Source organism: Ranitomeya variabilis, chromosome 1 (assembly GCF_051348905.1).
Source record: "Ranitomeya variabilis isolate aRanVar5 chromosome 1, aRanVar5.hap1, whole genome shotgun sequence".
NCBI lineage: Eukaryota > Metazoa > Chordata > Amphibia > Anura > Dendrobatidae > Ranitomeya > Ranitomeya variabilis.
Window position 1 is genome coordinate 1,063,622,486 of NC_135232.1, and position 25,828 is coordinate 1,063,648,313.

The window sequence follows — 25,828 nt, forward strand, 5'->3', positions numbered from 1 at the left end:
AGCACCATGCACATGGCAGACCATTATATTTTTTAGAACATAACTTAAAACTGGATGACTATATTACACTTCACAACATTTCTACTCTTGTAAGTGATGAGACTATGTGCTGGAATTTTCCTTGACTTGAGGGCCATTTATGGATTATTTTATGCTCTCATGATTTCTTTATTATGTCTATATCGGCCTCGTTTATCATTCTGTGAATTAAAACAGACCGTAGAGTGATCTAAGGCCAGGGTTAGCCTCAGACATACCCCGTAATCAGAATTTTTTTCTTTTTCTTCTAGTCAGTTTGTTTTTTGTGTGCTCTTATCTGTTCCCTTACAGTGTTAGCTGCCTATGTTTACTATAAACCTTGTCTGTGTGTTTTAGCTTAGCATGCAATGGGATTTGTCACTTGCTTAACCCTTAAAAGATATCTGCCTGCCCTTATTCTGTTAAGGGAAGTAAAAACAGTGTTCCACTAGTTAGATCTGGGCATGGTTAAAACTAGGCTTGGCAGTGGTAGAACAGGTTTGGCCTCCTATTTTCTTTTCCTCGTATCCATTTTGTATACGGTCTATAAATAATACCGCTGCGCCTCTGTCAGAGAGGGCACAGAACTGAGTGGGTGATAGGGCATTACGCCCACCTCCATGGTAATGTCAGTGTTGGCATCATCCACATGGCTTGAGCTTTTGCTGTGTAAGCATGATGTACAGTGATTATTCTAGCTGCATCATTTCCAGCTTGTGGAAGTTTTGACAAATGCTAAGAAAGGAGAAATGAATCAGGTGCCTTGACGAAAAAAAAAAAAAAGAAAAAATGCAAAGCTAGAGAAAACTGTATGAAGCGTAGACATAACTTCTCCCGGATATCGAAATGTGGAACTTCTTCTCTGTGTCAGTAACTAAGAAGAACCCAAATGAACGCACTACGAGAACTTTTGCCTTTGTAGTAAAGGTATCTGGAGAGGAATGCGGCACTGGCCCATGGCCAGTAAGGGCTCACTGAACAGGATAAAATTTCAGTTTGGATGTGCGGGAAGTTGCTTGTGTTAGTTAGGAGTTAGATTCTGGTTTGGCGAGTTTAAGGGCAGGGAGTATACCAGCAAGAGACAGGCTTTTCACAGAGTGAAACTGATAAGACTGCCCCAGCCAAACCTCTAGTGCTTGACTCTGAATACTACTTTATCCACTTTTCCTCTAAAGCAAAGTGGGCTTTCGGTATGCCACATACTTCTAATGATGTCTATCTAGTCAGGCTTCTTTTTTTTCATTAAAATAACCTTCTGAGACCCTTTTTATAGTATTGGAATGCGCAGCAAGGATTTGAGAATAGTAGGAACCTGCTAATTGAGAATTTTTTTTTTGTTCTCTGCATTTTTCCAGTTCTCGAAAGGGGAAAGAAAAATTAAGAGAGGGGTGAAGACTGAAAGTGAGCGTTCAGGCTAGAGGGTTTGGTTGCTATCAACAACAGGAGGTGCTCGCAGATCCTTCTCCTGCCAGTGTAAAGGAAAGCAGGAGATGCAATAGGTTTTGAGTCACACAGAGACGTCTCCAGAGCGCAGGTTTACAGCACAGTAAAAGAGTTGCCGCTTGGCCTTCAGAATCACATAAAAAGCAGGTAAGTGTTGAACTTCAGTAAATGTGTTTATTATGGATCATGGGTGGACATAACCATTAGCGTGCAGTGCTCGCCCCTCTGCACTGGGCACAGAAAGTTACATATCACTTTTGACTTTTGATTTGTGAATGGTTAAAAAAAGATGTTTTGTAAAAGGTTTATCATTGTCAGGAATATGATTCTACTTGGATCACCCTTTCTCCATTTCTTCCATCAGTATATAGCAGGTGAACACTATCTACCATATGTTTAAAGGGTACTATGGTGACAACTGGCAGCAGATCATCTTTTCACATTTGGATCTTTAATGTTCTTGTGCAATTTTTAGACCTATTATTTTTGGACAAAAAATCCCTGAAAACCAGAAACCTTTTAGAGAAGGATTAATATGGCATGAGACTTCTAATACATTTTCAGACGCAGACGGTATAACTGGTGTTCGAGATGGCACATAGATTTGCATCATGACTGTCAATTTTCAATATGTCACGAGCGTGATTCCGAGATGTGAAATGCAGGGTTCCATTTTCAGTACCCAAAAACTGTCCAAGCAAATACAGATGTAGCAATCGTAGCCCAGACTGGAATGGTGCTCCACGTCGCTATCATAGAAATGGTGCACACTTACATTTACTTTATATAGGATTGGAGCGGCCACGTTGTACAGATTGCCTATACATGATCAACAGTCTAAACCAAACTTCGCAGACTGACACTTGCTCTTTTAGAGGACGGTAAATCTGTGGCTAATGCTGAAGGAAGGTTCACACGACATGAGTTTCATCCAGAAAATTGTTATCTGTACACGATCCGTTTCAGCAGCTATTAATAATTTACAAGTTCCTATGTTACAGAATTGCAATGTATCCGTAAAAAAATGGATGCTAGATTTTGGATCAGTATGGCATCCGATTTTTTTTTCTCGCACATATAGACTTAAATGGGTGAGTCTCATCCAATTTCCGGAGGCACAATTTTTTTTTCACCCACATATTCGGTCAGTAAAAAAAAAAACAAAATCGCTCATCTGCACTGCCCCATTGAATACTATTGGTCCGACTGCTGTCCATTTTTTTAACAGATAGCTCTCAGATCGAAAATACAATTGTGTGCACAAGCCCTTACAATTATTTTTTGGACCTTCATTTGTATTTTAGGCTTCAGTGGGCACACATTAAGGCGGCATACAATTAGCGCCCGCTTTCCATGTCAGAATCTTTTCACACCTGCCTTCTGATATACAGTAGTGATGTTTTTAGAGGACTTTTTCGCTATTGCTGAATTGTATTTAGGTATTTGTAATTACTTTCCTACAACCTTCACTGCCCTTCCTGAGCTCACATTTACCAGACATATCCTTAAAATTGTCCAGATTCACCCTTATTACCAATACACGTTTTCTACTTCTTATATTACTCCTTTGATTTTTTTTAAACAATCTTTTACATTGCAACATCTAAGTTGTCTGAGGTCACTTCGAAAAAAATCCACTCGGTTCACCTGTTTCCATGGGAGAGGTATGAGACGCTCTGCCGGCAGGTGTAACTGAATTAAAGGGAATTTTCCATCTGTTTCTTCTGCCCTGTCTTAGCCATACTTCCTGAACTTTACATGTAAATGACTTGTATGCCACATCATCATCTTATTGTACCCACTGAAAGGGAAAGGATTTGGCATGTTATGAGTGAATCTAATCATTCGCGAGCGGGGAGCTTACAGGTCTAATACTAGATTTGTCAGACTGGTACTGGTTTGAAAGAAAAAAACATTGTCAAAGGAAGTATAAAAGATTACTTGTAAAATCGGCCTACTTTCCTGAACAGACATTATTCCGAGAGCTACGAGAGGGATTTATATAGAAATCTTAGTTCTATGGTGCCCTCTACTTGCATAACATATGACACTAGGCTGGTTTATTGCAACATAACTAAGAAAGTATTGATCGCAGGGGTGTATGTATAGGGGTGTAAAGATAGCAATCACTTTCAGGTCCCTTCTATCACATAAACTCGGTCAAATAAATAAGACAGCACACTGCGGCGCTAAAACATGCAAACATGAAACGACCAGCGATATCACAGCGGGATCCAGATCGCTGCTGCATGTCACACTCAACGATATCGCTATCCAGGGCGCTGCAACGTCACGGATCCCTAGCGATATCGTTTAGTGTGAAGGTACCTTAAGTGTGAACAGGTGCTGAACCTAGAGTCACCAACTCTCAGAGAGAGAGAAATTCAGTCTAAGAAGAGGATTCACAGGTTCCCATTCAGATGAAGACGTTTATTCTCAGCGAGGAAAGGAAAGTTTAGGACCTGGTATACGAGAGATGCCTTAATGTGGCTACCAGGTACACATGAATTGGACAATTTATGCGCTAAACGCTCTCATTTTTTCATATTTCTAGTGCAGTAATGCAGTTCAATTTTCATGTTTCATGTTTGCATGCTTTAGCGCTACAGTGTGCTGCCTTATTTATTTGACTGTATACGAGTTGGTGACTAGGTTCAGCACCTGTTCACACTTAGTCTATGTTTTGATGTGACGGTCAGTTTTTTTAAATTTACCTTCTATCACATAAGACACATGATAGGTGCACTGGCGGACACAGGCAGAAAAGGGTCCCGATGCAAAAACAGTATAAGCGCCCTTTTCAGTCCTATAGATCATCACAATGTAAAAGTCCGCCTGTTTTGGAGGTGGTGGTGAACACTGATAGGGCTAAAATCTGCGTCCTAGCTATCAAGTTCTGCCCTGAACTCCTTGATTGGCTTTCCCTGTTTCAAAGAGAGGTTGTTCCTCCCCCCGTCTTCCCCGTAGCCAATAGGATCTTGCCGCCTTCACATATATATATGTTATTCTGTAGGGTCCATCTCTCTTTCCCCAGTACCTTGGGATCTGGTTGCGTCTCCCACCCTTCCAAAATTATGTTTTTAGACTAGCACTTCATAACAATTTCTATTTACAGTTTTCTGCAATGAATCAAGTCAGTGTTTGTATGATTCACAAATTGGGGACCTCGTGGATTTGCATACCGCTTTGGTGTTTCGCTCAACCCTTGTTGAGTTTGTTGTTGGTTTTTGTAAAAGAAATTTAGAGAGTAAAGCTGTGACCGACTTCGACCCAGCCCCTGGGTACTTGTGCTTTTTCTCTGGTTGCCCCAATGATATGTCCGCTCCTAGGTAGGTGGCAGGCCATGTTACACATTTTGCATTACGATTCAAAAGATTTCAGAATATTTTGTTGATTCTTTCAAATTTTTTTTTACTTGATGTGGCACAGTTACATACATTTTATACAATATTTAGTAATCAAAGCATGTCTTTCTGTGCACCCCATTATCTATTTTCCCATGTAAGCAAACATCTTGGGAGAAAATCATAGACATGCTTGTTCCCATTTTCATGTCTGCTTTCTAATAGTCTCAAAATGGTGAAAAATTTGGAGTTACGTTCCCATTTGTTGCAGCATATGCTTGTCTGAATGCTTCAAAAGTACAGTATTTAATTCTAGGGACTCCCCTATATTGTGGATATCACTCAGTTTTGTAGATCAGCTATGACCTGGCATCAAACATCAGTTTCAAGCAACAAAAAAGGACTCTGCCTACACGTGGCAACTTTAGGGTTCACTGCTGTAAAAGGAATTTTTCTTAAATGCCCATTTAGTAAATTTTGACTGTATAGAGATTGCTTATTGATATAAATCCCCTAGTATTAGCTAAAGATTCCTATTGGATGACAAATGTGAAGAACGACACGTGTCCCATGAGATCAATACGCTCCTTAAAGTCAGTGGTGCACTTTACTGCCGTAAGGCTTTAATTTACTAAAAATAAATGCTGCAAAAATCTTGCGTAAAGGCAGCAATTGTGAAATACTTTTGGGCACTTTCATGGAAGTGATTAAATAAAGAAATCAATGTCTCTTCCATTACAGTTGTCTTGTCTATAAGTATGTAGGCATGTATTGTATCATGTACAATGCACATGATACAATATTGGTGGGACAGGTACAGATTTTTAATTCTTAACTTGTGCAAATTCCATTCTTCAGAATGTGAATGCAGGCCCTTTGCCTTGGCCGAACTCTCTGCCCAGCGACTAGCTGTAGGTGGACTGTGTGCCGATGTATGGGCCTACAGGGTAATGCAAGGGTATTTCTTCTAGGGGAGACTTCCGCAGTAATATAATATTGGATTGAAATTTGGATATGTATGAAGACATGATCCCATAAATTCTTGGTGCTGGATTATGGTTGTTCACAACTAATACTGCGTCATAATACAGGTGTATACATGAACCTAATGTTACTGCATTGATGCTGATTTACTTTCATCTGAAAAACCTCTTATACTTTCGTTCTCACATTCAAATACACTTAAAAAACAAAAAAAATATTTTTCTAATGAGAAACTTCTTCCAACTTTTACAAATAGTTTTGGTTCTTGGCACATATCTCTGACTGCTAGCTAATTATGTGTTATCTATAGCCATGAAAAAAAAAGGATCTCCATTATTTGTAATGTCCAATCTAAGGGTACCGTCACACATTGAAATTTTCATCGCTGCGACGGCACGATCCGTGACGTCGCAGCGATCGTATGAATATCGCTCCAGCGTCGTAGACTGCGGTCACACGTTGCAATCACGGCGCTGGAGCGATGCCGAAGTCCCCGGGTAACCAGGGTAAACATCGGGTAACTAAGCGCAGGGCCGCGCTTAGTAACCCGATGTTTACCCTGGTTACCAGCGTAAACGTAAAAAAAACAAACAGTACATACTCACCCGTCGGTGTCCTTCAGGTCCCTTGCCGTCTGCTTCCTGCTCTGAGTGCAGCCGTACAGTGAGAGCAGATCGCAGCACCGCTGTGATCTGCTCTCACTTTCCGGCCGGCACTCAGAGCAGGAAGCAGACGGCAAGGGACCTGAAGGACACCGACGGGTGAGCATGTACGGTTTGTTTTTTTACGTTTACGCTGGTAACCAGGGTAAACATCGGGTTACTAAGCGCGGCCCTGCGCTTAGTTACCCGATGTTTACCCTGGTTACAAGCGAAGACATCGCTGGATCGCTGTCACACACAACGATCCAGCGATGTCAGCGGGTGATCAAGCGACGAAAGAAAGTTCCATACGATCTGCTACGACGTACGATTCTCAGCAGGATCCCTGATCGCTGCTGCGTGTCAGACACTGCGATATCGTAACGATATCGCTAGAACGTCACGAATCGTAACGTCGTAGCGATGGAAATTTCAATGTGTGACGGTACCCTAACACATTTCCATCTTTTAGGTAAAAAAGTAGATTGTCAAAATGTCTAAGATCCCTGATTGGGATCCACATAGAGCTTAGTAAAACAGCTGGACTAATGGGAAATTTAAGAGTCTCAGGAAAGTGATGTTCTGTTAAGGATTTAGTTAATTATAGGGATTACAAACTTGGAGAGTGGCTACAGCTAGTGGTCGGTGAGATATTAGGGGATAGAGGGAACCAAATGAAAGAGATTATATCCACTTCATAAGAAAGAAACAAGTTAGTAAGATCTTTTTTTCCATTTTTAAGAAGGACAGAAGTTCCCACTCAACCTTCCTTTGAGGCCCTCATAAACATTAGATTAAAGTTGGCCAACTCCGTGGGACTGACCGAGAATCCGATGAGTACTGGTGCCTTATGACTCTTCATGGATAGATGATGTCAGGGGAGAAAAGGATCTGGGAATAGTTTGTATGTTTTTTATCCTGTTGTTCCCAAGAACATAAGTCACCACCAGAAGCGTCTGACAGCATCTTTATCAAAACTACCCATTGAAAATGCATGAACACTTGGCTGAGCTGGGTGACCATAAGGAGCAGATGGAGGAGATAGTGCTAACTCATGTGAATAGTGTCCTTTAATTGGATAGAGTTGTGTTGATTGATGGTGGTAAAGTACTGGAGAGATCAGATAAAGGCTTTTCAGAGGTTAATAATGTTAAAAAAGCAGTGTGACCTGAAATACTAGTTTTGGTGTTTGGGGCTATGGAAGTACAGTAAAGGTACTGTCTCACAGTGGCACTTTGGTCGCTACGACGGCACGATCCGTGACGCTCCAGCGTCGCTCCATTATCGCTCCAGCGTCGTAGACTGCGGTCACACTTCGCAATGCACGGCGCTGGAGCGATAATTTCATGACGTATTTGCGATGTAGAAGCCGTTGGTTACTGTGCGCACATCGTATACAATATCGTGCACACCTTACACGATGCGATCATGCCGCCACAGCGGGACACTTGACGATGAAAGAAAGTTTCAAACGATCTGCTACGACGTACGATTCTCAGCGGGGTCCCTGATCGCAGTAGCGTGTCAGACACTGCGAGATCGTAAGTATATCGCTGGAACGTCACGGATCGTGCCGTCGTAGCGACCAAAGTGCCACTGTGAGACGGTACCCTAAGATTTGGGCTCCTGGTGGAATTTTGTATGATTTAAACCAGTGTTTCCCAACTCCGGTCCTCAAGAGCCACCAACAGGTCATGTTTTCAGGATTTCCTTAGTATGGCCCAGGTGAGAATTGCATCACCTGGACAGGCAAGTATTCAATCACCTGTGCAATGCTAAGGAAATCTTGAAAACATGACCTGTTGGTGGCTCTTGAGGACCGGAGTTGGGGAACACTGATTTAAATGATCGAGTTTGGACAACATTTTCTGTGACCATGATTCCATGAAATAGCAGGTATTGTGGAGCGCAGACAGAATTGCTATAGTGTGATTCTTAGGACCCTTCCTGTCACAATAGGTTGATGTTCATGCCTAGATATTATGATTGTATGGATGATGCTTTTATGTTTTATGTGGATAGAGATTTTGCTTAAAGAGGTTGTCCAAGACTGAACAACTGATGACCTATCCACAAGTTTGTGGGGGATCCACCAACACCTAGCACCACCACTGACCAGAATGGGTGTTGGGTGTTGAACCTCCACTTATATCATGTTGATGACCTATCCAATGGATCAATTGTTCAGTCTTACATTACCCGTTTAATGGAGAATTCTAGTTGTTACCACTTGTCTTAACTCAGTATGACTTATTTAAAACATTTGTACATTCGACACCAGTATATGTGTGTATTTTTACTATACTTCAATTTACATTATGGTTGGGCAACGTTTTGCTCGTTAGCTACTGTGGTGCAATAAATCCCAGCAAATCTAAGGTTAGCAGAGGATATTTAAACATGCTATGCTTGGGAAAATGATAGCTGCCACTAGACATTATGGTACTTATATCCAATAATTCTTCCCTGCAGATAGGGGTTGTCTTTTGAAGAGTGGTTCTGTCCATATGCCCCATATCATTTTCATGGAGAGTTGTCCTGACCCCTCTCTAATGAGTCAGAGCTGAGAGTTGCTGACGGACTGCGGTTCTTTCTCTCAGATTGGCTCACACTATGTCTTAAGGCCCATTTAAACAAGCCAATAATTGGAACGATCCTTTGTAGAGATGCTCGTTCCTGACAATCAGCAACCAAAACCCCCAAGGGACAAACACCCAATGAACAAGCATTAACGACCTTTTTACAATGTTCATTCGTGGACCAGCACTCATTTACCAACCTGGATCAAGAAGTGTAAACCCGCCATTACTGTAGCTTGAATACTGGAAATGTAATACTACAGTTGTATGGGAGGCAGTAACATTCACTAGCAATAATAGCCAAGATCATACATACATGTGTATAGCTCATAGTTCTTGTTTCTGGGATAATCCCCAGAACTGTTTTTTATTTGTCACTTACATCTAAATGAAAACGGAATCACTTTTGAAATCAGCCATCTTTTAGAATACACAACCTTTAGTGTATACAGCACCAATGTGTCTCCATGGCTACAGACTATGTACAAACCCGGTGTGTTCTGATCATGCAGCTGTTGGACCCACTTTACTATAACTTTGAGGAATACTATTATTCCACATATTTTTCATTTTTACTTTTGTATTATTCAGGTTTGGATCTATTCTAATACGTAAATATTTTAGGATTTGAAAAAGAGAAATTCATGGAAAATCATTGCTGGTATCAAGCAGAGCCTGGTATGAGAGGGAAAAATGTAAGAGCTGTGCTGCGGAGACATGGCAGATAAGGTCTTATTGTGGACAATGTCCAAAAACAAAGAAAAAACATTGGTCAGACGTGTTCTTTTACTACACAAATAAAGCAATGCGATCCTTGTGAGCATTGTAAACTCCAGAAATGCATAGGTTTACTTGACATTTATACAGCTCTGGCAAAAATTAAGAGACCACTGCAAAATGTTCAGTTTGTCTGATTTTTCTCTTTATAGGAATATTTTTGAGTAAAATGTAAATTGTTATTTTATTCTGTAAACTTCTGACTACATGTCTCTGAATTTCCAAGCAATAAATTCTGTATTTTTTTTTTTCTGAAAATGAGAAATGGTCAAAATTAAAAAAAACAACAACCCAGTGCTTTCAGACCTCAAATAATGCAAAGAAAACAAGTTCATAATCATTTAGAAACAACAATATTAAAGTTTGAACTCAGGAAGAGTTCAGAAATCAATATTTTGTGGAATAACCATGAGTTTTAATCACAGCTTTCATGCGTCTTGGCATGCTTTCCACCAGTCTTTCACACTGTTTCTGGTGCAAAAATTGTAAGCAGTTCTTCTTTGTTTGATGGCTTGTGACTATCCATCATCCTCCTGATTACATTCCAGAGGTTTTCAATGGGGTTCAGGTCTGGAGATTGGGCTGCCCATGACAGGGATTTGATGTGGTGGTCTATTCATTTTTGCCAGAGCTGTATCTAATATGTTAGTAAATACTACCATTAAAGGGATTAAGCAAAGCTTAAAGGGGTATTTCCATCTCCAAGATCCTATCCCAAAATACCTAATCTACTGCACATGGGGTAAGTGACATAGTGAATCAGAAGAACTATACTGCACTTCTTCTAATTGGACCTTTTTACTACCATTATTACATATTGGGATAGGATCTTGGAGATGGGAATACCCCTTTAAGGAATAAAACAAAAACTGTATCTGGTCACTTTCCAAATCAGCACCACTCCTCCATAAATGGTAAAGTGCTATTATTTATCAACCCCTTTAAAATAAAAAATGTAATGCAAGTACAACAGGGCCCTTAAAGAAGTTTTTCGAGAATTTAATATTAATGAGCAGCTGAATAAAGGTGTCAAGCACTGTATTACATTTACTGTCAGGCGATTTCTACTGACCAAAACATGAGCATCATGAATATATTGTTCTCTGAAATGATCTGGTGTTTTTGAGAAAATATATTTTGATGATATGGCTGGGGGGACTATAAATGGAAACCAGATGCCTGGGGCCGGCTTTTCTGAGAGCTGCTGCAGGTGATTGACAGGTCTCACCCTATGCACACACGAGGAAGAGATCTGTCAATCACCTGATGCGGTGCTCATAGATGCCAGCCAGGGGCCACGCCAGCCAGGGGCCACGCCAGCCAGGGGCCACGCCGGACTGGTCTCTGCTCTTTCTACACTACCTGAGCAGATCTACTAAAAATATTTATATACCTGGTTGCAGTCAGGCTATGATTCATGCTGCCCCCTGGTTTTAGCAGCATGAATCACATGACAGGTTTTTTTTTTAAGAAAGATTTATTTTTAACCACCAGTCGTGTGTGTATATACAGTGTATATATATCTAATATATAAAGCTGAATGTGTGTATGTATGTATGTATGTATGTGTGTGTGTATGTCCGGGATTGGCATCTGAACCGTCGCAGCTACAGCCACAAAATTTTGCACAGTCACACGTCTGGACCCCGAGAGCGTCATAGGCTATGTTGTGAGGTGAAATTTTAACCCCGCGCTTTCCAATTCACCAAACAATTTTACCCCTATTTACATAATGGGGAAAAAGTGAAAGGAAAAGTGTTGGAGGCAAATTAACAGCTGCCAGATGTGAACAAGGGTGACTTAAAGAATGAGAGCGATGGCGCCAAAGAGTATATACTGTACAGTTGCTAAGGTGGGGCCCCGACATGGGATAATCACCACGGGGATATGAACACACACACAAAATGCGCCACACACTAACACGTGCTCGAACACATATACCACCCTCAGCACACATTTCACCACGCATACACCAACCTCGCCACATAAAAGTCGAAACACAAAAGTCGCCGCTCATAACTCGCCACGAGCAGAAGTCTCCACATGCAAAACTCGCCACACGTGCAAAACTCACCTCATGGAAAACTCGCCACACGCAAAACTTGCACACACGGAAAAATTGCCACATGCACAAAAGTTGCAACACATGCAAAAGTTGCCTCACACAAAACTTGCACATACTCAAAAGGCACCACACATAAAACTCGCCACGCGCAAAACTCGCCATGCGCAAAACTTGCTGCACACAACTTGCTACACTAACCTGTCACATGCAACTCGACACACAAAAAGTTGCTACACGCATGTCGCCACACAAAACTCATCTCACAAAAGTCGCTACATGCATGTCGCCACACGCAACTCAACACACACAACTTGACACACGAAACTCGCCCTAAAACACACAGAAGTCTGGTATTATCCTTCAAAAATGAAAATCTGATTAATAAGCAGACAAACTACAAGAGCAACAAATGTACCATATAGGAATCCGGCAGCTGTCAGTCACATGACCAGTCTATTATGTGTATGTGTGAGCTAATATATACTGCCAGGGGGTGGGCTTACTGTTGGCTGGGGATTTATCAGGCTGCCAATTTAACTTACAAATACTGAGGTAAAAATACTGACCAAATAACGTGTGAACGAGGTCTAATACAGGAGGAGATGACATACAGATATATACTATATACAGGAGATGACACACAGGTATATACTATTTACAGGGGAGATGACACACAGGTATATACTATATACAGGAGGAGATGACACACAGATATATACTATATACAGGAGAGATGACACACAGGTATATACTATATAGAGGAGGAGATGACATACAGGTACATATTACATACAGGACGAGATGACATACAGGTATATACTATATACAGGAGGAGATGACACACAGGTATATACTATATACAGGAGCAGATTACCTACAGGTATATAGTATATACAGGAGGAGATGACATACAGGTATATGCTATGTATAGGAGGAGATGACATACAGGTATATACTATATACAGGAGGAGATGACACACAGATATATACTATATATAGGTGAGATGACACACAGGTATATACTATATACAGGAGGAGATTACATACAGGTATATACTATATATAGGAGGAGATGACATACAGGTATATACTATATACAGGGGAGATGACACACAGCAGGTATATACTATATACAGGGGAGATGACATACAGGTATATACTATATACAGGAGATGACATACAGGTGTATACTATATATAAGGGAGATGACAAACATGTATATACTGAGGTGAAAATGAGAGGTGTGAGGTGAAAATGAAAAGGTGTGAGTGCAAAATGAGAGGAGTGAGGGAAAATAGTGGAGTGATCGGAAAATGACAGATGTGAGGTCGAAATGACAAGTGTTAGGGGGGAATGAGAGGAGTGAGGGGGAAAATAAGAGGAGTGAGGGGGAAAATGAGAGGTGTGAGGGAGAAAATGAGAGATGTGAGGGGGAAAATGAAAGATGTGATGGGGAAAATGAGAGGCGTGATGGGAAAATAAGAGAAGTGAGGTGCTATAACTAACCACAGATATTTACTATGCCCAGGCAACGCCGGGCTCTTCAGCTAGTATATATATATATATATATATATATATATATATATATATATATATGTGTGTATGTGTGTGTGTGTGTGTGTGTGTATGAGAGTGCTTAAATTCTGTCCTTTTCTATCTGTGTATATTTGTTTGCTTACATGTTTGTTTCATGTATCTGCGTGTGTATTTATGTGCCTTCTACGGTATTAGTTTGTGTGTGGGTCTGCTATGTGTATTGTTAATGAGGCCACTGTATATTGACTTCTTGTCATTTCACAGCTTGTTATGAAGAAGGAATGGGTGGGTGTATGGTATGAGGGGCCAGGGTCCTGATCTTCTAGTTATTCCCTTTTATTAGGACATCATAACATCTATTTTCCTCATTAAGCATTATAAGTTTGTAATGCAACAGTCAACTTTGTATAATTGTGACAATGGGTGTTGTGGTCCCATTTTTGTGTCATTGCACCACACCTAGTGTTTGCAATGCCATCAGAATGATAGCCTATAAAATGATAAATAGACACGCAAAGAATAAATGGAACGTCAATTTTTATTAAACTATCAAAAATTGCTCACCTGGTTAGGATGAGATAAAGGCGTATAGGCTGACGGCTGCTGCAGATCCACAGGTCTGCGTGGAATTTCCTGATGAAGGGGGCATGAGACCCCTGAAACGTGTTGAATAAAATCACTGTGAATCTACCACATTCTCCTGGAGTTTATCCCTGCGGCAACGCAGAGTTTTAACCACAAATTCCCGTTAAATACAATGTATATGAAGAGGAAATGACCAAGAACTCCAACCTGATTTTCACCTTTATATCCTTTGTATGATACGTTTTCCATAACTTACTGTATGATCCTCCCCACATTTTTTAATGTTAAACGTTTTTAAAGTCATATTTTTGTATGTTCAATCTATCTATATATATAATTGTCTAAGGGGTACTTCCGTATACTACGTGGCTGGGCAATATACTACGTGGCTGGGCAATATACTACGTCGCTGTGCAATATACTACGTGGACATGCATATTCTAGAATACCCGATGCATTAGAATCGTTTTTAAAGTCATATTTTTGTATGTTCAATCTATCTACTATGTAATTGTTTGAGTCACTTCCGTCTGTCTGTCTGTCTGTCTGTTTTTCTGTCTGTCTGTCTGTCATGGATATTCATTGGTCGCGGCGTCTGTCTGTCATGGAAATCCAAGTCGCTGATTGGTCGCGGCAAAACAGCCACGACCAATCAGTGAAGGGCACAGTCCGGCGGCAAAATGGCCGCTCCTTACTCCCCGCAGTCAGTGCCCGCTCCATACTCCCGAGTCCCCTCCAGTCAGCGCTCACACAGGGTTAATGGTAACAGACCGCGTTTTGCCGCGGGTAACGCAGTCCGTTACCGCTGCTATTAACCCTGTGTGTCCCCAACTTTTTACTATTGATGTTGCCTATGCTGCATCAATGGTAAAAAAATGTAATGTTAAAAATAATAATTAAAAAAAAAACCTGAAGATGGCAGCAGCCGCGCGCCATCGCCAGAGATTCGGTGGATCCCGGTGGGTGAGTATATCACTATTTTTTATTTTAATTATTTTTTAACAGGGATATGGTGCCCACACTGCTAAATACTGCGTGGGCTGTGTTATATACTGCGTGGGCTGTGCGATATACTACATGGGCAGTGTCATATACTGCGTGGGCTGTGTGGTATACTGCGTGGGCTGTGCGATATACTACATGGGCAGTGTGATATACTACGTGGGCTGTGTGATATACTGCAGGGGCTGTGCTATATACTATACGGGCAGTGTGATATACTGCATGGGCTGTGTGATATACTGCGGGGGCTGTGCTATATACTACATGGGCAGTGTGATATACTGCGTGGGCTGTGTGATATACTGCGGGGGCTGTGCTATATACTACATGGGCAGTGTGATGTACTGCGTGGGCTGTGTGATATACTGCGGGGACTGTGCTATATACTACATGGGCAGTGTGATGTACTGCGTGGGCTGTGTGATATACTGCGGGGGCTGTGCTCTATACTACATGGGCAGTGTGATGTACTGCATGGGCTGTGTGATATACTGCGGGGGCTGTGCTATATACTACATGGGCAGTGTGATATACTGCGTGGGCTGTGTGATATACTGCGGGGGCTGTGCTATATACTACATGGGCGGTGTTATATACTGCGTGGGCTGTGTGATATACTGCGGGTGCTGTGCTATATACTACATGGGCAGTGTTATATACTGCATGGGCTGTGTGATATACTGCATGGGCTGTGCTATATACTACGTGCCCTGTGTTATATACTAAGTCGCCTGTGTTATATACTGCGTGGCTGCTATATACTGCGTGGGCTGTGTTATATACTACGTAGCCTGTGTTATATACTGCGTGGGCTGTGCTATATACTGCGTGGGCTGTGCTATATACTGCCTGGGCTGTGTTATATACTGCGTGGGCTGTGTTATATACTGCTGGGCTGTTATATACTGTGTGGGCTGTGCAATATACTACGTGGCTGTGCTATATACTACGTGGCTGTGCTATATACTACGTGCCTGTGCTATATACTACGTGGCTGTGCTATATACTACGTGGCTGTGATATATACTACGTGGCTGTGATATATACTACGTGGCTGTGCTATATACTACGTGGCTGTGCTATATACTACGTGCCTGTGCTATATACTACGTGGCTGTGCTATATCCTACGTGGCTGTGATATATACTACGTGGTTGTGCTATATACTATGTGGCTGTGCTATATTCTACGTGGCTGTGCTATATACTACGTGGCTGTGCTATATATTATGTGGCTGTGCAATATACTACGTGGCTGTGTTATATACTATGTGGCTGTGCTATATACTACGTAGCTGTGCTATATACTACGTGCCTGTGCTATATACTACGTGGGCTGTGTTATATGCTACTTGGGCTGTGAGACTCTTTCGCCCAGGGCCCTCAAAAACCTGGAGCCGGCCCTGGCTTCACGGATTTGTTGCGTCTGGCCAGCCATAAACAATCAGCGACAGGCGCACTCCGGCCGCGAATTGGCGCGGGATTTGAACCACGCTTCGCTAATTGGTTGCACCTGGCTGGCCGACTCCTGTGTATTCATTGCATTATTCTGAAATCTTCATAAATAAACTACATACATATTCTAGAATACCCGATGCGTTAGAATCGGGCCACCATCTAGTGGTTTAATAAAATTGAAGTTGAATTTATTCTTTGAGTGGCAATTTATCATTTTATAGGTTGTTATAGGTCAATATCCTCTCACTTTTTATGTATATGACTTAATTTTTTGTAGGTGTCTTTCAATGTCAGGATAATGTTAAAGAGGTTGTCCACTACTAGGACAACCCCATCTCAATCTGAGTATTTGCTCCCGTTAAAATAAAAACACCTATACTCCCCTCCTGTGCCAGCGTCATTAAGCGGTGTCAACACTCGTGTTCCCGGGGCTCACGTGAGGTTGCTATGTCACGTGAGCCCTGTTTCCAATCACTGACAGCGTCACCTTTGGACAAATCGAACATCAAGTGGAATTGAGAGCAGCTGCAGCCCGGACTACCTGTTGAGATTTATGTCCAAAGACAGGGAGAGTGAAACTGGCGCTGATTGAGCGCAGGGCTCACATATCAAGACAATCTTATGTGAGCCCCGGGAAAGTCAGTGCCGACACGGCTGGAACGGTGCCAGCACTGGAGGTGAGTATAGGTGTTTTTATTTTAGTGACGGCAAACATTCAGATTGAGAAGGGGTTTCCTAGTAGTAGACAACCCCTTTAATTGCAGGAGAGACCACCATGTTTAGAATTATGGCCTTATGCAATTGGAGCTGGTACACTGCCTCTTTTCCTGGATTTAGAAAATCCTAATGATCAGCTGCTATCACTATGAAAAGCTGTGACCAGCTGACATCCGGCTGAATATCGGGCCACAAGGTCAAATAGTAATATGCACTAGTATCACTAAAACACATCAGAAATGCTTGCTACCTAGTAATTTTTGACATGTGATAACCACATTATCATCTCATTTGTATTCACACATGATTATATACGTTTACAAATAGCGTGACACTGTTTTAGGCCATAACGGTATATATATGCACTGCATGTGACGAAACGTGCAAACATTTTTTTGCATTGCTAACTTTCTACTGTTGTCTTAAGTTAATCAGTCAACATAAAATAAGCAATGTTATAGGTGTCATGTGTTTGGGTTCGAACTTGAGCCTGTGCTTTGTGGTTGGCTTCTTTGTTCACTGAGTCAAAGCAGATACATCTTTAATTTAATCTGTTATCCTTGCTTCATTCTTTTTAGGGTAAAAGGTGTTTTCATTTACTAATTTGTCTGCCCTATCACCTTTCGGATGCGACTTTATTTACTTTCCCCCTGCTGCTATTTACTGCTGGTGTCAAGCCATACTGCTGTAGTTAAGCCAGTCAGTGAAAGACCAGCTAGGGTTTATCTCTTTGCTGTTTAAGTTCTTTACCCTGCACTTATATTCTATTTATTTTAGTAAGTAGGCAGCATATTTTCTAACAATACATACTTAATACTTTATTTCATATTTCATGGTTTGTTTTACTCACTCTGGGATCTCTTTCTATTTCAGCACACTTTCCCTTCTGTAGGTAATTTACATTCTACTCTGCCCTCTGGTTCTTAAGGAGGAACATGAAGCGCTCGACGGCCTTTAGACTGCATAGGGCCAAGTTTTCTAGACTGTGGTTAGGGCTATCACAGCTCATGCAGTAGCCACTAGGGACCGAGGGGCGAGGATCTCTTTTTTTAACTCAAATAAATTTTTATTAAGAATAACATTACAATTGACATGTTACATTCTTGTTTTCAGTACAAAGTTTTCCCCCCAAACGAACCCCGCAATCCCAACTTAGCCCCCCCCCCAATAAGACAGCCCACCTTGTTTAATAGCTCCACACTCAAATCTAGGGCGAGGATCTCTAGTGTGTACAGGAACCGACAGGGTCAGTTGTACTTTATAGTGTGTTACCGATTTTCCCGAGTGAGTTGCTACTCTATCATAACAATAGGAGAAGTTGAGCAGATTGACAAAACATTATTTTAGTTACTGAAAGGGTAACCATACTTTCAAGTAACTTCCCAGACTAAACTGTATGTATACATAAAGAATAACATTATTTATAACCACTATGTGACTCGTATCCGCAATCTTTACCAGTTTTCCCCTCTGCAGCCTCTATCTCCAATTTTAAATGCACTCTGAGCTAGTGAGTGGAAACAGTCTGCTGTCATGTCCCCCGTCATGTCATGTGCAGCACTTGGATGGATTCTTGCCCTTCATTCCTTTTTTCACACACAGTGTAGAGTAGCAGCAGTATGGAAGATATTACACAGCAGTAGTGAACATTGTAGATATGAATCCCACTCTGGCGTGAGGTAAAAGACTCGTTAGATCAGGTTAGGTCAGCATGATCTTCCTGTGTCTCTCTCTACTTGTTTCCTCACTGTGCTCCTCATTTCTCCATCCCTCTTGCCTCTCAGTACAGTATAAATGGGCTGTGTCACACGACATCAGAATGAGCTGCAAGTCCGTCAAGCCTGAGCAAGATAGATTTGAGCTGTTTTTTTCACAGAGAATGAAGTGTTCAGGAGTCAGAGGGGAACAGTAATGTCCGATAAGCGAGTCAGGAAGATTTCTCTGATATCATACATTGCAAAATGTATTATATTTGCGTTATTGATTCATGTAAAGAGTGTCAGCCATACAGTCTCATTAGAAATTCTGCTCATTCTGGGCTTATCGAGATTTCCAGGTTCATTTTAGTGACTGCTGTCAGTCACAAACAGTAACATATACCTCCATATAATAATCAGATACAAATCAAGAGGACAAATGGAAGCTTGATTTAAAAGGTATTAACACAAACTTTATTAATAACAATACCATATTTAAAAAACAGGCAACCGTCACCTAATGACAGTGCAACACACACAAACCAGTTACAAAAGACACCAGACAATTAAGTCTACCGCACAAAGATAATATGTATGCTTAAAGGTACCTTCACACTGAACAACTTTCCAACGAGAACGACAACGATCCGTGACGTTGCAGCGTCCTGGATAGCGATATCGTTGTGTTTGACACGCAGCAGCGATCTGGATCCTGCTGTGATATCGCTGGTCGGAGCTAGAAGGCCAGCACCTTATTTCGTCGTTAGGTCGGTGTGTATCGTTGTGGTTGACAGCAAAAGCAACGATGCCTGCAATGTTTTACAATGGTAACCAGGGTAAATATCAGGTTACTAAGCGCAGGGCCGCGCTTTGTAACCCGATATTTACCCTGGTTACCATTGTAAAAGTTAAAAAAAAACACTACATACTCACCTTCTGATGTCTGTCACGTCCCCCGCTGGCGGCTTCCCTGCACTGAATGTGTCAGCTCTGGCCGGCCGTAAAGCAGAGCACAGCGGTGACGTCACCGCTGTTACTGCCGGCGCCGCTGACACATTCAGTGCAGGGAAGCCGCCGGCGGGGGACGTGGCAGACATCAGAAGGTGAGTATGTAGTGTTTTTTTTTTACTTTTACAATGGTAGCCAGGGTAAATATCGGGTTACTAAGCGCGGCCCTGCACTTAGTAACCCGATGTTTACCCTGGTTACCCGGGTGCTGCAGGGGGACTTCGGCATCGTTGAAGACAGTTTCAACGATGCCGAAGTCGTTCCCCTGATCGTTGGTCGCTGGAGAGAGCTGTCTGTGTGACAGCTCCCCAGCGACCTAAACAGCGACGCTGCAGCGATCGGCTCGTTGTCTATATCGCTGCAGCGTCGCTGAGTGTGACGGTACCCTAAGATACACTCTATTTTGTATAAAGGTGCAGGCAAAAATATCCCAGGCAGATATCCCGACAGTATAAATCCTAGGTGAGGCATGTCTTTCTCTTTATTTTCTGACATTTAGGCACTCGACATGGGGTACTTATTATGGGCTAGGTCCCTGCCTATTGATACTTATGGCTTATCTCTAATAGGATTTATACTGTCGGGATATCTGCCTGGTATATTTTTGCCTGCACCTTTATACAAAATAGAGTGTATCTTAAGCATACATATTATCTTTGTGCGGTAGACTTAATTGTCTGGTGTCTTTTGTAACTGGTTTGTGTGTGTTGCACTGTCATTAGGTGACGGTTGCCTGTTTTTTAAATATGGTATTGTTATTAATAAAGTTTGTGTTAATACCTTTTAAATCAAGCTTCCATTTGTCCTCTTGATTTGTATCATTCTGGGCTTAGTAGTCAATTGGGTGGTCCTAACCAGTGATTGACAGCCTACACTATAACTTTGTATACAGAGATAACCTTCAATCACTGAGTAACACCACTCCCTTGACTTCTAAATCCAGAATATGATGGTATTTCAGTAAATATAACACATTTCATGCTGAATATTTGTCCACAAACCTATATATAAATAAGTTCAGTTCAGGCTTTACATTACATACATCAGTGGCTTGTGTAGGAGGTGTATGCGGGGAGTATATACCTCTGATGTACACTGCATGAACATATCTACTGCTCACCTGTCCCTGCTAAGGTCTTTGTTTCCTTCCCATATGGCTGTCTCCCTCTGTGATACGACCAGGTTGCAGTAGTATCTTGGCAAACGCCTCTGACACCATCATTCAAGGCCTTTTAAGGCTGGCTCAGGCAGTCATGTGCTGTCTGAGTATTCAGGAAACATGACACTTTTTTTGCATTGGGTTTGGAAGAGTTGCTTCAGCTTCTACTAGACTTAGTTAAAGAGATATGGCTAATTATTTACTCAGAGCCTTCTATTTTCTCACAACCTGCTACAACGTCCAAGCTCAGATCAGTGAGTTTTTAGATGTAGCAAAGCTCAGAAAGCTGACACTGCCCCCAGTACAGCTTTCTTTATACATTGTCTATTGACAGTGAGCTGCTTATCAGAGGAGGGGGCATGGTCAAACCACTTGGCATGAGACAGCTAGTTTGGGCAGTGATAATTTCCTGGTGATAAAACATTCATTATATGGAAACAGCTCACAGACTAATAAGTGACACATCAGGCTCAGCCCCTACCTTTTGCTGCCCCCAGATTATATCCAAAAACTTGCTGACAGATTCCCTTTGATGTGCTGTTCACACCTACAACTCTGCTGCAACTAGTGCCTGAACTCATCTCCACTAATTCTTGTGCTGTTCACACCTACAACTCTGCTGCCACAGGCATCCTATAAAGAACTCATCTCTGCAGATACTGGTGCTGTCTACACATATAACTCTGCTGGTACAGGTGCCTGATAGCAAAAATTAATCTCTAGAAATACTAGTGCTGTACTCTGCTATAACTCTGCTGGCTCTAGTGCTTATTGGTTTCTTGTTGTTCGCTGTCCTGCATAACCTACTGTCTGTGCTGTTCCACCTGTCATCTTGTAGCCTCCAGCCCATGCTGTTCAACCTGATCTACTTCACCAGATACTGTATATAGTTTTACTCACACAAACATAACATGCATGACCGGCAGAGCCAAACGTTCATATAAAGCCCCTTTCTATATGTAGAGGAATCCATAGCTGTTTTACTCTGCCATGATAGTGAAATTGATTGAGGCCTGGAGGTAAACTGATGCCAGAACTGTTTTCATTGTTTTCACATGAAAAGCAGTTTAATACTTCAGCGAAACTGGTCCTAGAGCAGGGTCAAAAAACATTACATTCAATGGGACTGTATTTTCAACAAACTACATAAATCATTAGTTAATGCAAGTTTAAAAAAACTAATTAATATTATCAAGGAAATTTTCCTTCTTAACTTTTGAACCACTTTGTCCCCCATCTTTGCTTCTTGAGCTCGCCAAGAGTGAGGAATAGATTGAAAAAAAAACAGGCAGTGGGAGACACAGACAGATCATGCTGCACTTCCTAACAAATATTTTACCTTACCCCCTTATCCCACCCACCCACGCATACTTTTCTACATGATGCTCCTGTTGCTCCTCTTTGTGGTATATAAGAAATGAAAAGAAGCAATCCTCCTCTGTGTTGTGTATAGGAAACCTCCTAGCAGTTAATCACCTCCCACCAGCTCAGAGTCAATTGCAAATTGAGAGATGGAGCTTGGAGAGGGGAAAACTGATGAAAATGCAATATACTAGATATATAATAGCAAAAGATAGAGTTTTCCTCAAGTAAACACGCAAATGCTAATTCTAAAAATGTACTTGTAAGGAAAGTTACTCTTTCAGCCTTTTCTATCCCATTATGGATGTTGGAGTGGTGTACAAAGTACATAACTTATCGCCAGTTGTGTCCGGGTAGAAAACAATTGGCTGGACATAAGTGATATATGGAAACCAATTGCTTTCAGCAAAACAATTGCCGTCTGCCTTGTGAACCACGACAGCTTCTCCTTCCTCCAGGTATGAAGTCTGCAAAGTATCAGCCCCTGAATATTGATGCAAAACTAATAGGATGTAAAGCACCATTACAATGTAAAAAAAAAGATCAGTGTGAAAACCATGCCTGTTCTGGAGGTGCGGCTGCCCTCATACTATGGGATTTCCATGATATTTTTAGATATGTTCTTTTCACTCTCAAATATGTAATATGCAGAATGCCCGGAGGTCACACAAAATGTGTACATTCATCAAATGTCAGGACACATAGCTAAAAAGCTGTATCTAGTTCTGTTAATACCAATTTCACGTGTCTTCAGAACAGATCTGTCATATTCTATTCATACTGTAGACAGTCATTATGTGTGAAGTTAGGTGTAGTGACATTTTTGAGGTTTTGTCTATTTTCGCTCAACACTTCTCATGACATCTATCAACTGCAAGAAAAAAAAGTGCTCAATATGCTGCAAAAAATGGCATTCAACATGTATGATGATGTCAAACTATCGCCCCTTTAGCTAATAGCGTCAGGGTCCAATATTTGTGCCCACTGTAACGATGGCCATGGGCAAGACAAAAGACTGTTTTTAATTTTCTGAAATCACCCAGCAAAGTCATGTACATAGTGTCAATGATCCAAAAGAAAGATCAGATCAAATTTCATGTCCGTGTAAATTCCCCAGTGGTACAAAAGATAGGCGTCTATCGTTCCTCCAGTGTTGGACTGAGGTCTATCGTTCCTCTAGTGTCGGACTGAGGTCCATTGTTCCTCCAGTGTCGGACTGAGGTCTATCGTTCCTCCAGTGTCGGACTGAGGTCTATCGTTCCTCCAGTGTCGGACTGAGGTCTATCGTACCTCCAGTGTCGGACTGAGGTCTATCGTTTCTCCAGTGTCGGACTGAGGTCTATCGTTCCTCCAGTGTCGGACTGAGGTCTATCGTTCCTCCAATGTCGGACTGAGGTCTGTCATTCCTTCAGTGTGGAACTGAGGCCTATCGTTCATACAGTGTCGAACTGAGGTCTATCGTTCCTCCAGTGTCGGACTGAGGACTGTCGTTCCTCCAGTGTCGAACTGAGGTCTGTCGTTCCTCCAGTGTGGAACTGAGGTCTGTCATTCCTCCAGTGTCGAACTGAGGCCTATCGTTCCACCAGTGTCAAACTGAGGACTATTGTTCCTACAGTGTCGGACTGAGGTCTATCGTTCCTCCAGTGTTGGACTGAGGTCTATCGTTCCTCTAGTGTCGGACTGAGGTCTGTCGTTCCTCCAGTGTTGGACTGGAGTGCCAAGGGCCCACCAGTAGCCAACTCCAGGGCCCCACTTTTCAACTACATACAAATGTGACTATCCTCAATCACAAATATATACAAAATGAACTGGGTTGATTGTTAAATTAATGAGATGCCTTTGTCTGTATATAGTGAATCAAGTGTATAGTGCCAAGTACTGCTCATATATGAGGTTCATGACCCACTTTTGCACAGGGGTCCACCGGAGGATTTTCCTGTTCTCCTGTGGGCCAGTCCAAGCCTGAGTTCCTCAATGAGTTATGCATTACCAGATGTGACTGGCAGCTACTTTGGCTACTGACGCTATTGAACAAAAAGGCAAGTTTCTGTATGATTTATCCAAATGTTCATGGTTTTGAATGAATCAGACAGGATAACAACTAGCCGAACAGTTATCTTATGTCTATGGCCATCTGAAATAACATAAAGCTCAGGGATACTTATTATATGTCCCTATATCCATTGCTTACATGGCGTGATGGTCTGTGATGTCTCATTATATTGTGCTTTTTTAGCAATGGTGCTGCAAGAATAATACAATATACAGAAGCATAATGTCTAGCTCCTTAGCACAACATTCTTCAGCTTTAATCCTGGCCTGGAGCACCCCCAACAGCTCATCATTTGAAGATTTTGCATAAAAAGGACACCTGTTGCAATTCCAGAGGCCCTGCCAAAAATATAACACCTGTACAAACCCTGGGAAAACCAAAAACATGGACAAATTTTTTTAGGTTTGAGTTGCACTTTCTTTAAAGGGTTAATAATAATAGGAAGATTCATAGATTAATAAAGTATAGAGGTCCAGGGGTACTCCTGGAATAGAAAAAAAAAAGAACATTTCATGAATAAATTCCTAAATGAAGGGAATCTGACAGCTGATCCAAGCTGCCCGGTCTACGAGCGGTGGCATGTATCACACACTGGCTGCATGATTTCAGCGTTCCAGAGTGAAAGCCAGCCGGGGACCATACCGCACAGGTGACAAGTCAAAAAGGCGGGCTCTCAGGGTCTTTTCCCCACCCACTCCCCTTTAGTGATGGGTCTTTCCATGTTAGTGTATATAGGGTGAGGCCTGTAAGTCATTGTCAGCGGGCAGGCAGAAGCTTCCAGGAATCTGTCTTTTTGATTAGCTAGCAGTCTGCAGCGGCTTTTCAAGTATGATTTTGTGCAACGTTTCACAGTCAAATACATGCCTATTGTTATACGGTCAGTGTCTGATACATGCTGCCATGGATCAGCTCTCAGGCTCCCTTTCCACATTAATTTTATATAGAGAGGCAATCACTATATTACAATAAAATGGCTGACAACTTCTTATAATGATAGAATCCTGTCCTAAAGTGCTTATAGGAGCGGTGCCTGTGAGCATGTGCAGTAGGAACCACAGCTGCTGTGACCTGGAGACAGATGGACAGTATATGGTATAAGTTATCTCCAGGTCACAGCAGTGGTGATTCTGACTGCACATGCTTACAGGCACCAAACCTGTCCTAAAGTGCTTATAGGAGCGGTGCCTGTGAGCATGTGCAGTAGGAAACTCCACTGCTGTGACCTAAAGACAGCTGCACATTACATGGTATAGGGTATCTCCAGGTCACAGCAGTGGTGATTCTGACTGCACATGCTCACAGGCACCAAACCTGTCCTATACTGCTTATAGGAGCGGTGCCTGTGAGCATGTGCAGTAGGAACCACAGCTGCTGTGACCTGGAGACAGATGGACAGTATAT

General features: G+C 41.9%; 1 protein-coding gene across 5 annotated transcripts in view; it reads left to right on the forward strand.

The window, feature by feature from the left end:
- Positions 1-571: 571 nt before the first annotated feature.
- The window catches only part of RBM47 (RNA binding motif protein 47), a 172,202-nt gene continuing 146,945 nt past the window's right edge, over positions 572-25,828 (forward strand). Inside the window, exons 1-2 of one of the 5 annotated variants that reach the window (XM_077279879.1) lie at positions 572-1,208; positions 1,374-1,608. The gene's annotated coding sequence lies outside the window, so the exon portion shown is untranslated. Of the gene's footprint in view, positions 1,609-25,828 lie in introns of all 5 variants that reach the window. The other 4 variants (XM_077279871.1, XM_077279872.1, XM_077279873.1 and 1 more) reach the window with 4 other exon arrangements.